The sequence below is a fragment of the Haliotis cracherodii genome, unplaced genomic scaffold, assembly GCF_022045235.1.
Source record: "Haliotis cracherodii isolate W230 unplaced genomic scaffold, xgHalCrac1.p SCAF_13, whole genome shotgun sequence".
Taxonomy (NCBI): Eukaryota; Metazoa; Mollusca; class Gastropoda; order Lepetellida; family Haliotidae; genus Haliotis; species Haliotis cracherodii.
Window position 1 is genome coordinate 1 of NW_027266268.1, and position 14,587 is coordinate 14,587.

Consider the following 14,587-nt stretch of genomic DNA (forward strand, 5'->3'; position numbering starts at 1 on the left):
AACTATAAATATATCAGGGATTCGAGCTTTTTCACATGCACGACTTTTACGCCATGAGAGTTATTCTGAAAAGTATAAGTTTCAGAACAAAAATGTTTGGTGTGTGGATGCATTCTTACATGGTCCACCCTCATGAAAACAATTGGCGCATTCGCAAGAAAAATCATGACTTGAGGTCGAACTATAAATACATCAGCGATTCGAACTTTTTCACATGCACGACTTTTACGCCATGAGAGTTATTCTGAAAAGTATAAGTTTCAGAACAAAGATGTTTGGTGTGTGGATGCATTCTTACATGGTCCACCATCATGAAAAATATTGGCGCAATTGCATAGAAATTCAGGACTTGAGGCCGAACTATAAATACATCAGCGATTCGAACTTTTTCGCATGCACGACTTTTACGCCATGAGAGCTATTCTCAAAAGCATAAGTTTCAGAACAAAAATATTTGGTGTGTGGATGCATTCTTACATGGTCCACTCTCATGAAAAAAATTGGTGCATTCGCAAGAAAAATCATGACTTGAGGTCGAACTATAAATACATCAGCGATTCGAACTTTTTCACATGCACGACTTTTACGCCATGAGAGCTATTCTCAAAAGTATAAGTTTCAGAACAAAAATATTTGGTGTGTGGATGCATTCTTACATGGTCCACCCTCATGAAAAACATTGGCGCAATTGCATAGAAATTCATGACTTGAGGTCGAACTATAAATACATCAGCGATTCGAACTTTTTCGCATGCACGACTTTTACGCCATGAGAGCTATTCTCAAAAGTATAAGTTTCAGAACAAAAATGTTTGGTGTGTGGATGCATTCTTACATGGTCCACCCTCATGAAAAATATTGGCGCATTCGCAAGAAAAATCATGACTTGAGGTCGAACTATAAATACATCAGCGATTCGAACTTTTTCACATGCACGACTTTTACGCCATGAGAGCTATTCTCAAAAGTATAAGTTTCAGAACAAAAATATTTGGTGTGTGGATGCATTCTTACATGGTCCACCCTCATGAAAAAAATTAGCGCATTTGCAAGAAAAATCATGACTTGAGGTCGAACTATAAATACATCAGCGATTCGAACTTTTTCACATGCACGACTTTTACGCCATGAGAGTTATTCTGAAAAGTATAAGTTTCAGAACAAAAATGTTTGGTGTGTGGATGCATTCTTACATGGTCCACCCTCATGAAAAATATTGGCGCATTTGCATAGAAATTCAGGACTTGAGGCCGAACTATAAATACATCAGCGATTCGAACTTTTTCACATGCACGACTTTTACGCCATGAGAGCTATTCTCAAAAGCATAAGTTTCAGAACAAAAATGTTTGGTGTGTGGATGCATTCTTACATGGTCCACTCTCATGAAAAAAATTGGTGCATTCGCAAGAAAAATCATGACTTGAGGTCGAACTATAAATACATCAGCGATTCGAACTTTTTTGCATGCACGACTTTTACGCCATGAGAGCTATTTTCAAAATTATAAGTTTCAGAACATATTTATTTGGTGTGTGGATGCATTCTTACATGGTCCACCCTCATGAAAAAAATTGGCGCATTTGCAAGAAAAATCATGACTTGAGGTCGAACTATAAATACATCAGCGATTCGAACTTTTTCACATGCACGACTTTTACGCCATGAGAGTTATTCTGAAAAGTATAAGTTTCAGAACAAAAATATTTGGTGTGTGGATGCATTCTTACATGGTCCACCCTCATGAAAAATATTGGCACATTTGCAAGAAAAATCATGACTTGAGGTCGAACTATAAATACATCAGGGATTCGAGCTTTTTCACATGCACGACTTTTACGCCATGAGAGTTATTCTGAAAAGTATAAGTTTCAGAACAAAAATGTTTGGTGTGTGGATGCATTCTTACATGGTCCACCCTCATGAAAACAATTGGCGCATTCGCAAGAAAAATCATGACTTGAGGTCGAACTATAAATACATCAGCGATTCGAACTTTTTCACATGCACGACTTTTACGCCATGAGAGTTATTCTGAAAAGTATAAGTTTCAGAACAAAGATGTTTGGTGTGTGGATGCATTCTTACATGGTCCACCATCATGAAAAATATTGGCGCAATTGCATAGAAATTCAGGACTTGAGGCCGAACTATAAATACATCAGCGATTCGAACTTTTTCGCATGCACGACTTTTACGCCATGAGAGCTATTCTCAAAAGCATAAGTTTCAGAACAAAAATATTTGGTGTGTGGATGCATTCTTACATGGTCCACTCTCATGAAAAAAATTGGTGCATTCGCAAGAAAAATCATGACTTGAGGTCGAACTATAAATACATCAGCGATTCGAACTTTTTCACATGCACGACTTTTACGCCATGAGAGCTATTCTCAAAAGTATAAGTTTCAGAACAAAAATATTTGGTGTGTGGATGCATTCTTACATGGTCCACCCTCATGAAAAACATTGGCGCAATTGCATAGAAATTCATGACTTGAGGTCGAACTATAAATACATCAGCGATTCGAACTTTTTCGCATGCACGACTTTTACGCCATGAGAGCTATTCTCAAAAGTATAAGTTTCAGAACAAAAATGTTTGGTGTGTGGATGCATTCTTACATGGTCCACCCTCATGAAAAATATTGGCGCATTCGCAAGAAAAATCATGACTTGAGGTCGAACTATAAATACATCAGCGATTCGAACTTTTTCACATGCACGACTTTTACGCCATGAGAGCTATTCTCAAAAGTATAAGTTTCAGAACAAAAATATTTGGTGTGTGGATGCATTCTTACATGGTCCACCATCATGAAAAAAATTAGCGCATTTGCAAGAAAAATCATGACTTGAGGTCGAACTATAAATACATCAGCGATTCGAACTTTTTCACATGCACGACTTTTACGCCATGAGAGTTATTCTGAAAAGTATAAGTTTCAGAACAAAAATGTTTGGTGTGTGGATGCATTCTTACATGGTCCACCCTCATGAAAAATATTGGCGCATTTGCAAGAAAAATCATGACTTGAGGTCGAACTATAAATACTTCAGCGATTCGAACTTTTTCACATTCACGACTTTTACGCCATGACAGTTATTCTGAAAAATATAAGTTTCAGAACAAAAATGTTTGGTGTGTGGATGCATTCTTACATGGTCCACCCTCATGAAAAAATTTGGCGCAATTGCATAGAAATTCAGGACTTGAGGCCAAACTATAAATACATCAGCGATTCGAACTTTTTCACATGCACGACTTTTACGCCATGAGAGCTATTCTCAAAAGCATAAGTTTCAGAACAAAAATGTTTGGTGTGTGGATGCATTCTTACATGGTCCACTCTCATGAAAAAAATTGGTGCATTCGCAAGAAAAATCATGACTTGAGGTCGAACTATAAATACATCAGCGATTCGAACTTTTTTGCATGCACGACTTTTACGCCATGAGAGCTATTTTCAAAATTATAAGTTTCAGAACATATTTATTTGGTGTGTGGATGCATTCTTACATGGTCCACCCTCATGAAAAAAATTGGCGCATTTGCAAGAAAAATCATGACTTGAGGTCGAACTATAAATACATCAGCGATTCGAACTTTTTCACATGCACGACTTTTACGCCATGAGAGCTATTCTGAAAAGTATAAGTTTCAGAACAAAAATATTTGGTGTGTGGATGCATTCTTACATGGTCCACCATCAAGAAAAAAATTAGTGCATTTCCGAGAAAAATCATGACTTGAATTCGAACTATAAATACATCAGCGATTCGAACTTTTTCACATGCACGACTTTTACGCCATGAGAGCTATTCTCAAAAGTATAAGTTTCAGAACATATATATTTGGTGTGTGGATGCATTCTTACATGGTCCACCCTCATGAAAAAAATTAGCGCATTTCCGAGAAAAATCATGACTTGAGGTCGAACTATAAATACATCAGCGATTCGAACTTTTTCACATGCACGACTTTTACGCCATGAGAGTTATTCTGAAAAGTATAAGTTTCAGAACAAAAATGTTTGGTGTGTGGATGCATTCTTACATGGTCCACCCTCATGAAAAATATTGGCGCATTTGCAAGAAAAATCATGACTTGAGGTCGAACTATAAATACATCAGCGATTCGAACTTTTTCACATTCACGACTTTTACGCCATGACAGTTATTCTGAAAAATATAAGTTTCAGAACAAAAGTGTTTGGTGTGTGGATGCATTCTTACATGGTCCACCCTCATGAAAAAATTTGGCGCAATTGCATAGAAATTCAGGACTTGAGGTCGAACTATAAATACATCAGCGATTCGAACTTTTTTGCATGCACGACTTTTACGCCATGAGAGCTATTCTCAAAAGTATAAGTTTCAGAACAAACATGTTTGGTGTGTGGATGCATTCTTACATGGTCCACCCTCATGAAAAACATTGGCGCAATTGCATAGAAACTCATGACTTGAGGTCGAACTATAAATACATCAGCGATTCGAACTTTTTCCCATGCACGACTTTTACGCCATGAGAGCTATTCTCAAAAGTATAAGTTTCAGAACAAAAATGTTTGGTGTGTGGATGCATTCTTACATGGTCCACCCTCATGAAAAAAATTGGCGCAATTACAAGAAAAATCATGACTTGAGGTCGAACTATAAATACATCAGCGAATCGAACTTTTTCACATGCACGACTTTTACGCCATGAGAGTTATTCTCAAAAGTATAAGTTTCAGAACAAAAATGTTTGGTGTGTGGATGCATTCTTACATGGTCCACCCTCATGAAAAAAATTGGCGCAATTGCAAGAAAAATCATGACTTGAGGTCGAACTATAAATACATCAGCGATTCGAACTTTTTCACATGCACGACTTTTACGCCATGAGAGTTATTCTGAAAAGTATAAGTTTCAGAACAAAAATATTTGGTGTGTGGATGCATTCTTACATGGTCCATCCTCATGAAAACAATTAGCGCATTTGCAAGAAAAATCATGACTTGAGGTCGAACTATAAATTTATCAGCGATTCGAACTTTTTCACATGCACGACTTTTACGCCATGAGAGTTATTCTGAAAAGTATAAGTTTCAGAACAAAAATGTTTGGTGTGTGGATGCATTCTTACATGGTCCACTCTCATGAAAAAAATTGGCACATTCGCAAGAAAAATCATGACTTGAGGTCGAACTATAAATACATCAGCGATTCGAAATTTTTTGGATGCACGACTTTTACGCCATGAGAGCTATTTTCAAAAGTATAAGTTTCAGAACATATTTATTTGGTGTGTGGATGCATTCTTACATGGTCCACCCTCATGAAAAAAATTGGCGCATTTGCAAGAAAAATCATGACTTGAGGTCGAACTATAAATACATCAGCGATTCGAACTTTTTCACATGCACGACTTTTACGCCATGAGAGCTATTCTGAAAAGTATAAGTTTCAGAACAAAAATATTTGGTGTGTGGATGCATTCTTACATGGTCCACCATCAAGAAAAAAATTAGTGCATTTCCGAGAAAAATCATGACTTGAATTCGAACTATAAATACATCAGCGATTCGAACTTTTTCACATGCACGACTTTTACGCCATGAGAGCTATTCTCAAAAGTATAAGTTTCAGAACAAAAATGTTTGGTGTGTGGATGCATTCTTACATGGTCCACCCTCATGAAAACAATTGGCGCATTTGCAAGAAAAATCATGACTTGAGGTCGAACTATAAATGCATCAGCGATTCGAGCTTTTTCACATGCACGACTTTTACGCCATGAGAGCTATTCTCAAAAGTATAAGTTTCAGAACAAAAATATTTGGTGTGTGGATGCATTCTTACATGGTCCACCCTCATGAAAAAAAATGGCGCATTTGCAAGAAAAATCATGAGTTGAGGTCGAACTATAAATTTATCAGCGTTTCGAACTTTTTCACATGCACGACATTTACGCCATGAGAGTTATTCTGAAAAGTATAAGTTTCAGAACAAAAATGTTTGGTGTGTGGATGCATTCTTACATGGTCCACTCTCATGAAAAAAATTGGCGCATTTGCAAGAATAATCATGACTTGAGGTCGAACTATAAATACATCAGCGATTCGAACTTTTTCACATGCACGACTTTTACGCCATGAGAGCTATTCTGAAAAGTATAAGTTTCAGAACAAAAATATTTGGTGTGTGGATGCATTCTTACATGGTCCACCCTCATGAAAACAATTGGCGCATTCGCAAGAAAAATCATTACTTGAGGTCGAACTATAAATACATCAGCGATTCGAACTTTTTCGCATGCACGACTTTTACGCCATGAGAGTTATTCTCAAAAGTATAAGTTTCAGAACAAAAATATTTGGTGTGTGGATGCATTCTTACATGGTCCACCATCATGAAAAAAATTGGCGCAATTGCATAAAAATTCAGGACTTGAGGCCGAACTATAAATAAATCAGCGATTCGAACTTTTTCGCATGCACGACTTTTACGCCATGAGAGTTATTCTCAAAAGTATAAGTTTCAGAAAAAAGATGTTTGGTGTGTGGATGCATTCTTACATGGTCCACCCTCATGAAAAAAATTGGCGCAATTAAATAGAAATTCAGGACTTGAGGCCGAACTATAAATAAATCAGCGATTCGAACTTTTTCGCATGCACGACTTTTACGCCATGAGAGTTATTCTCAAAAGTATAAGTTTCAGAAAAAAGATGTTTGGTGTGTGGATGCATTCTTACATGGTCCACCATCAAGAAAAAAATTAGCGCATTTCCGAGAAAAATCATGACTTGAGGTCGAACTATAAATACATAAGCGATTCGAGCTTTTTCACATGCACGACTTTTACGCCATGAGAGTTATTCTGAAAAGTATAAGTTTCAGAACAAAAATGTTTGGTGTGTGGATGCATTCTTACATGGTCCACCCTCATGAAAAAAAATGGCGCATTTGCAAGAAAAATCATGACTTGAGGTCGAACTATAAATACATCAGCGATTCGAACTTTTTCACATGCACGACTTTTACGCCATGAGAGTTATTCTGAAAAGTATAAGTTTCAGAACAAAAATGTTTGGTGTGTGGATGCATTCTTACATGGTCCACCCTCATGAAAAAAATTGGCGCATTCGCAAGAAAAATCATGACTTGAGGTCGAACTATAAATACATCAGCGATTCGAAGTTTTTCGCATGCACGACTTTTACGCCATGAGAGCTATTCTGAAAAGTATAAGTTTCAGAACATATTTATTTGGTGTGTGGATGCATTCTTACATGGTCCACCCTCATGAAAAAAATTGGCGCATTTGCAAGAAAAATCATGACTTGAGGTCGAACTATAAATACATCAGCGATTCGAACTTTTTCACATGCACGACTTTTACGCCATGAGAGCTATTCTCAAAAGTATAAGTTTCAGAACAAAAATATTTGGTGTGTGGATGCATTCTTACATGGTCCACCATCAAGAAATAAATTAGTGCATTTCCGAGAAAAATCATGACTTGAATTCGAACTATAAATACATCAGCGATTCGAGCTTTTTCACATGCACGACTTTTACGCCATGAGAGCTATTCTCAAAAGTATAAGTTTCAGAACAAAAATGTTTGGTGTGTGGATGCATTCTTACATGGTCCACCCTCATGAAAACAATTGGCGCATTTGCAAGAAAAATCATGACTTGAGGTCGAACTATAAATGCATCAGCGATTCGAGCTTTTTCACATGCACGACTTTTACGCCATGAGAGCTATTCTCAAAAGTATAAGTTTCAGAACAAAAATATTTGGTGTGTGGATGCATTCTTACATGGTCCACCCTCATGAAAAGAAATGGCGCATTTGCAAGAAAAATCATGACTTGAGGTAGAACTATAAATTTATCAGCGTTTAGAACTTTTTCACATGCACGACATTTACGCCATGAGAGTTATTCTGAAAAGTATAAGTTTCAGAACAAAAATATTTGGTGTGTGGATGCATTCTTACATGGTCCACCATCATGAAAAAATTGGCGCATTTGCAAGAAAAATCATGACTTGAGGTCGAACTATAAATTTATCAGCGATTCGAACTTTTTCACATGCACGACTTTTACGCCATGAGAGTTATTCTCAAAAGTATAAGTTTCAGAACAAAAATGTTTGGTGTGTGGATGCATTCTTACATGGTCCACCCTCATGAAAAATATTGGCGCATTTGCAAGAAAAATCATGACTTGAGGTCGAACTATAAATACATCAGCGATTCGAACTTTTTCACATTCACGACTTTTACGCCATGACAGTTATTCTGAAAAATATAAGTTTCAGAACAAAAATGTTTGGTGTGTGGATGCATTCTTACATGGTCCACCCTCATGAAAAAATTTGGCGCAATTGCATAGAAATTCAGGACTTGAGGCCGAACTATAAATACATCAGCGATTCGAACTTTTTTGCATGCACGACTTTTACGCCATGAGAGCTATTCTCAAAAGTATAAGTTTCAGAACAAACATGTTTGGTGTGTGGATGTATTCTTACATGGTCCACCCTCATGAAAAACATTGGCGCAATTGCATAGAAACTCATGACTTGAGGTCGAACTATAAATACATCAGCGATTCGAACTTTTTCGCATGCACGACTTTTACGCCATGAGAGCTATTCTCAAAAGTATAAGTTTCAGAACAAAAATGTTTGGTGTGTGGATGCATTCTTACATGGTCCACCCTCATGAAAAAAATTGGCGCAATTGCATAAAAATCATGACTTGAGGTCGAACTATAAATACATCAGCGATTCGAACTTTTTCACATGCACGACTTTTACGCCATGAGAGTTATTCTGAAAAGTATAAGTTTCAAAACAAAAATTTTTGGTGTGTGGATGCATTCTTACATGGTCCACCCTCATGAAAAAAATTGGCGCAATTGCAAGAAAAATCATGACTTGAGGTCGAACTATAAATACATCAGCGATTCGAACTTTTTCACATGCACGACTTTTACGCCATGAGAGTTATTCTGAAAAGTATAAGTTTCAGAACAAAAATATTTGGTGTGTGGATGCATTCTTACATGGTCCACCCTCATGAAAACAATTAGCGCATTTGCAAGAAAAATCATGACTTGAGGTCGAACTATAAATTTATCAGCGATTCGAACTTTTTCACATGCACGACTTTTACGCCATGAGAGTTATTCTGAAAAGTATAAGTTTCAGAAGAAAAATGTTTGGTGTGTGGATGCATTCTTACATGGTCCACTCTCATGAAAAAAATTGGCACATTCGCAAGAAAAATCATGACTTGAGGTCGAACTATAAATACATCAGCGATTCGAACTTTTTTGCATGCACGACTTTTACGCCATGAGAGCTATTCTGAAAAGTATAAGTTTCAGAACAAAAATATTTGGTGTGTGGATGCATTCTTACATGGTCCACCATCAAGAAAAAAATTAGTGCATTTCCGAGAAAAATCATGACTTGAATTCGAACTATAAATACATCAGCGATTCGAACTTTTTCACATACACGACTTTTACGCAATGAGAGCTATTCTCAAAAGTATAAGTTTCAGAACAAAAATGTTTGGTGTGTGGATGCATTCTTACATGGTCCACCCTCATGAAAACAATTGGCGCATTTGCAAGAAAAATCATGACTTGAGGTCGAACTATAAATGCATCAGCGATTCGAGCTTTTTCACATGCACGACTTTTACGCCATGAGAGCTATTCTCAAAAGTATAAGTTTCAGAACAAAAATATTTGGTGTGTGGATGCATTCTTACATGGTCCACCCTCATGAAAAAAAATGGCGCATTTGCAAGAAAAATCATGACTTGAGGTCGAACTATAAATTTATCAGCGTTTCGAACTTTTTCACATGCACGACATTTACGCCATGAGAGTTATTCTGAAAAGTATAAGTTTCAGAACAAAAATGTTTGGTGTGTGGATGCATTCTTACATGGTCCACTCTCATGAAAAAAATTGGCGCATTCGCAAGAATAATCATGACTTGAGGTCGAACTATAAATACATCAGCGATTCGAACTTTTTCACATGCACGACTTTTACGCCATGAGAGCTATTCTCAAAAGTATAAGTTTCAGAACAAAAATATTTGGTGTGTGGATGCATTCTTACATGGTCCACCCTCATGAAAACAATTGGCGCATTCGCAAGAAAAATCATTACTTGAGGTCGAACTATAAATACATCAGCGATTCGAACTTTTTCGCATGCACGACTTTTACGCCATGAGAGTTATTCTCAAAAGTATAAGTTTCAGAACAAAAATATTTGGTGTGTGGATGCATTCTTACATGGTCCACTCTCATGAAAAAATTGGCGCAATTGCATAAAAATTCAGGACTTGAGGCCGAACTATAAATACATCAGCGATTCGAACTTTTTCGCATGCACGACTTTTACGCCATGAGAGTTATTCTCAAAAGTATAAGTTTCAGAACAAAAATATTTGGTGTGTGGATGCATTCTTACATGGTCCACCCTCATGAAAAAAATTGGCGCAATTGCATAAAAATTCAGGACTTGAGGCCGAACTATAAATACATCAGCGATTCGAACTTTTTCGCATGCACGACTTTTACGCCATGAGAGTTATTCTCAAAAGTATAAGTTTCAGAAAAAAGATGTTTGGTGTGTGGATGCATTCTTACATGGTCCACCCTCATGAAAAAAATTGGCGCAATTAAATAGAAATTCAGGACTTGAGGTCGAACTATAAATACATCAGCGATTCGAGCTTTTTCGCATGCACGACTTTTACGCCATGAGAGCTATTCTCAAAAGTATAAGTTTCAGAACAAAAATGTTTGGTGTGTGGATACATTCTTACATGGTCCACCCTCATGAAAAAAATTGGCGCATTCGCAAGAAAAATCATGACTTGAGGTCGAACTATAAATACATCAGCGATTCGAACTTTTTCACATACACGACTTTTACGCCATGAGAGCTATTCTGAAAAGTATAAGTTTCAGAACATATAAATTTGGTGTGTGGATGCATTCTTACATGGTCCACCCTCATGAAAACAATTGGCGCATTTGCAAGAAAAATCATGACTTGAGGTCGAACTATAAATGCATCAGCGATTCGAGCTTTTTCACATGCACGACTTTTACGCCATGAGAGCTATTCTCAAAAGTATAAGTTTCAGAACAAAAATATTTGTTGTGTGGATGCATTCTTACATGGTCCACCCTCATGAAAAGAAATGGCGCATTTGCAAGAAAAATCATGACTTGAGGTAGAACTATAATTTTATCAGCGTTTAGAACTTTTTCACATGCACGACATTTACGCCATGAGAGTTATTCTGAAAAGTATAAGTTTCAGAACAAAAATATTTGGTGTGTGGATGCATTCTTACATGGTCCACCCTCATGAAAAAATTGGCGCATTTGCAAGAAAAATCATGACTTGAGGTCGAACTATAAATTTATCAGCGATTCGAACTTTTTCACATGCACGACTTTTACGCCATGAGAGTTATTCTCAAAAGTATAAGTTTCAGAACAAAAATATTTGGTGTGTGGATGCATTCTTACATGGTCCACCCTCATGAAAAAAAATGGCGCATTTGCAAGAAAAATCATGACTTGAGGTAGAACTATAAATTTATCAGCGTTTCGAACTTTTTCACATGCACGACATTTACGCCATGAGAGTTATTCTGAAAAGTATAAGTTTCAGAACAAAAATGTTTGGTGTGTGGATGCATTCTTACATGGTCCACTCTCATGAAAAAAATTGGCGCATTCGCAAGAAAAATCATGACTTGAGGTAGAACTATAAATACATCAGCGATTCGAACTTTTTCACATGCACGACTTTTACGCCATGAGAGCTATTCTCAAAAGTATAAGTTTCAGAACAAAAATATTTGGTGTGTGGATGCATTCTTACATGGTCCACCCTCATGAAAAAAATTGGCGCATTTGCAAGAAAAATCATGACTTGAGGTCGAACTATAAATACATCAGCGATTCGAAATTTTTCACATGCACGACTTTTACGCCATGAGAGTTATTCTCAAAAGTATAAGTTTCAGAACAAAAATATTTGGTGTGTGGATGCATTCTTACATGGTCCACTCTCATGAAAAAAATTGGCGCAATTGCATAAAAATTCAGGACTTGAGGCCGAACTATAAATACATCAGCGATTCGAACTTTTTCGCATGCACGACTTTTACGCCATGAGAGTTATTCTCAAAAGTATAAGTTTCAGAACAAAAATATTTGGTGTGTGGATGCATTCTTACATGGTCCACCCTCATGAAAAAAATTGGCGCATTCGCAAGAAAAATCATGACTTGAGGTCGAACTATAAATACATCAGCGATTCGAACTTTTTCACATACACCACTTTTACGCCATGAGAGCTATTCTCAAAAGTATAAGTTTCAGAACATATATATTTGGTGTGTGGATGCATTCTTACATGGTCCACCCTCATGAAAAAAATTGGCGCATTTGCAAGAAAAATCATGACTTGAGGTCGAATTATAAATACATCAGCGATTCGAACTTTTTCACATGCACGACTTTTACGCCATGAGAGCTATTCTGAAAAGTATAAGTTTCAGAACAAAAATGTTTGGTGTGTGGATGCATTCTTACATGGTCCACCCTCATGAAAAAAAATGGCGCATTTGCAAGAAAAATCATGACTTGAGGTCGAACTATAAATACATCAGCGATTCGAACTTTTTCACATGCACGACTTTTACGCCATGAGAGTTATTCTGAAAAGTATAAGTTTCAGAACAAAAATGTTTGGTGTGTGGATGCATTCTTACATGGTCCACTCTCATGAAAAAAATTGGCGCATTCGCAAGAAAAATCATGACTTGAGGTCGAACTATAAATACATCAGCGATTCGAACTTTTTCACATGCACGACTTTTACGCCATGAGAGCTATTCTCAAAAGTATAAGTTTCAGAACATATTTATTTGGTGTGTGGATGCATTCTTACATGGTCCACCCTCATGAAAAAAATTGGCGCATTTGCAAGAAAAATCATGACTTGAGGTCGAACTATAAATACATCAGCGATTCGAACTTTTTCACATGCACGACTTTTACGCCATGAGAGTTTTTCTCAAAAGTATAAGTTTCAGAACAAAAATATTTGGTGTGTGGATGCATTCTTACATGGTCCACCATCAAGAAAAAAATTAGCGCATTTCCGAGAAAAATCATGACTTGAGGTCGAACTATAAATACATCAGCGATTCGAGCTTTTTCACATGCACGACTTTTACGCCATGAGAGTTATTCTCAAAAGTATAAGTTTCAGAACAAAAATGTTTGGTGTGTGGATGCATTCTTACATGGTCCACCCTCATGAAAAAAATTGGCGCAATTGCATAAAAATCATGACTTGAGGTCGAACTATAAATACATCAGCGATTCGAACTTTTTCACATGCACGACTTTTACGCCATGAGAGCTATTCTCAAAAGTATAAGTTTCAGAAGAAAAATATTTGTTGTGTGGATGCATTCTTACATGGTCCACCCTCATGAAAAAAATTAGCGCATTCGCAAGAAAAATCAGGACTTGAGGTCGAACTATAAATTTATCAGCGATTCGAACTTTTTCACATGCACGACTTTTACGCCATGAGAGTTATTCTGAAAAGTATAAGTTTCAGAACAAAAATGTTTGGTGTGTGGATGCATTCTTACATGGTCCACTCTCATGAAAAAAATTGGCGCATTTGCAAGAAAATTGATGACTTGAGGTCGAACTATAAATACATCAGCGATTCGAACTTTTTCACATGCACGACTTTTACGCCATGAGAGCTATTCTCAAAAGTATAAGTTTCAGAACAAAAATGTTTGGTGTGTGGATGCATTCTTACATGGTCCACCCTCATGAAAAAAATTGGCGCATTCGCAAGAAAAATCATGACTTGAGGTCGAACTATAAATACATCAGCGATTCGAACTTTTTCACATGCACGACTTTTACGCCATGAGAGCTATTCTCAAAAGTATAAGTTTCAGAACATATATATTTGGTGTGTGGATGCATTCTTACATGGTCCACCCTCATGAAAAAAATTGGCGCATTTGCAAGAAAAATCATGACTTGAGGTCGAACTATAAATACATCAGCGATTCGAACTTTTTCGCATGCACGACTTTTACGCCATGAGAGCTATTCTCAAAAGTATAAGTTTCAGAACATATTTATTTGGTGTGTGGATGCATTCTTACATGGTCCACCCTCATGAAAAAAATTGGCACATTTGCAAGAAAAATCATGACTTGAGGTCGAACTATAAATACATCAGCGATTCGAACTTTTTCACATGCACGACTTTTACGCCATGAGAGCTATTCTGAAAAGTATAAGTTTCAGAACAAAAATGTTTGGTGTGTGGATGCATTCTTACATGGTCCACTCTCATGAAAAAAATTGGCGCATTCGCAAGAAAAATCATGACTTGAGGTAGAACTATAAATACATCAGCGATTCGAACTTTTTCACATGCACGACTTTTACGCCATGAGAGCTATTCTCAAAAGTATAAGTTTCAGAACAAAAA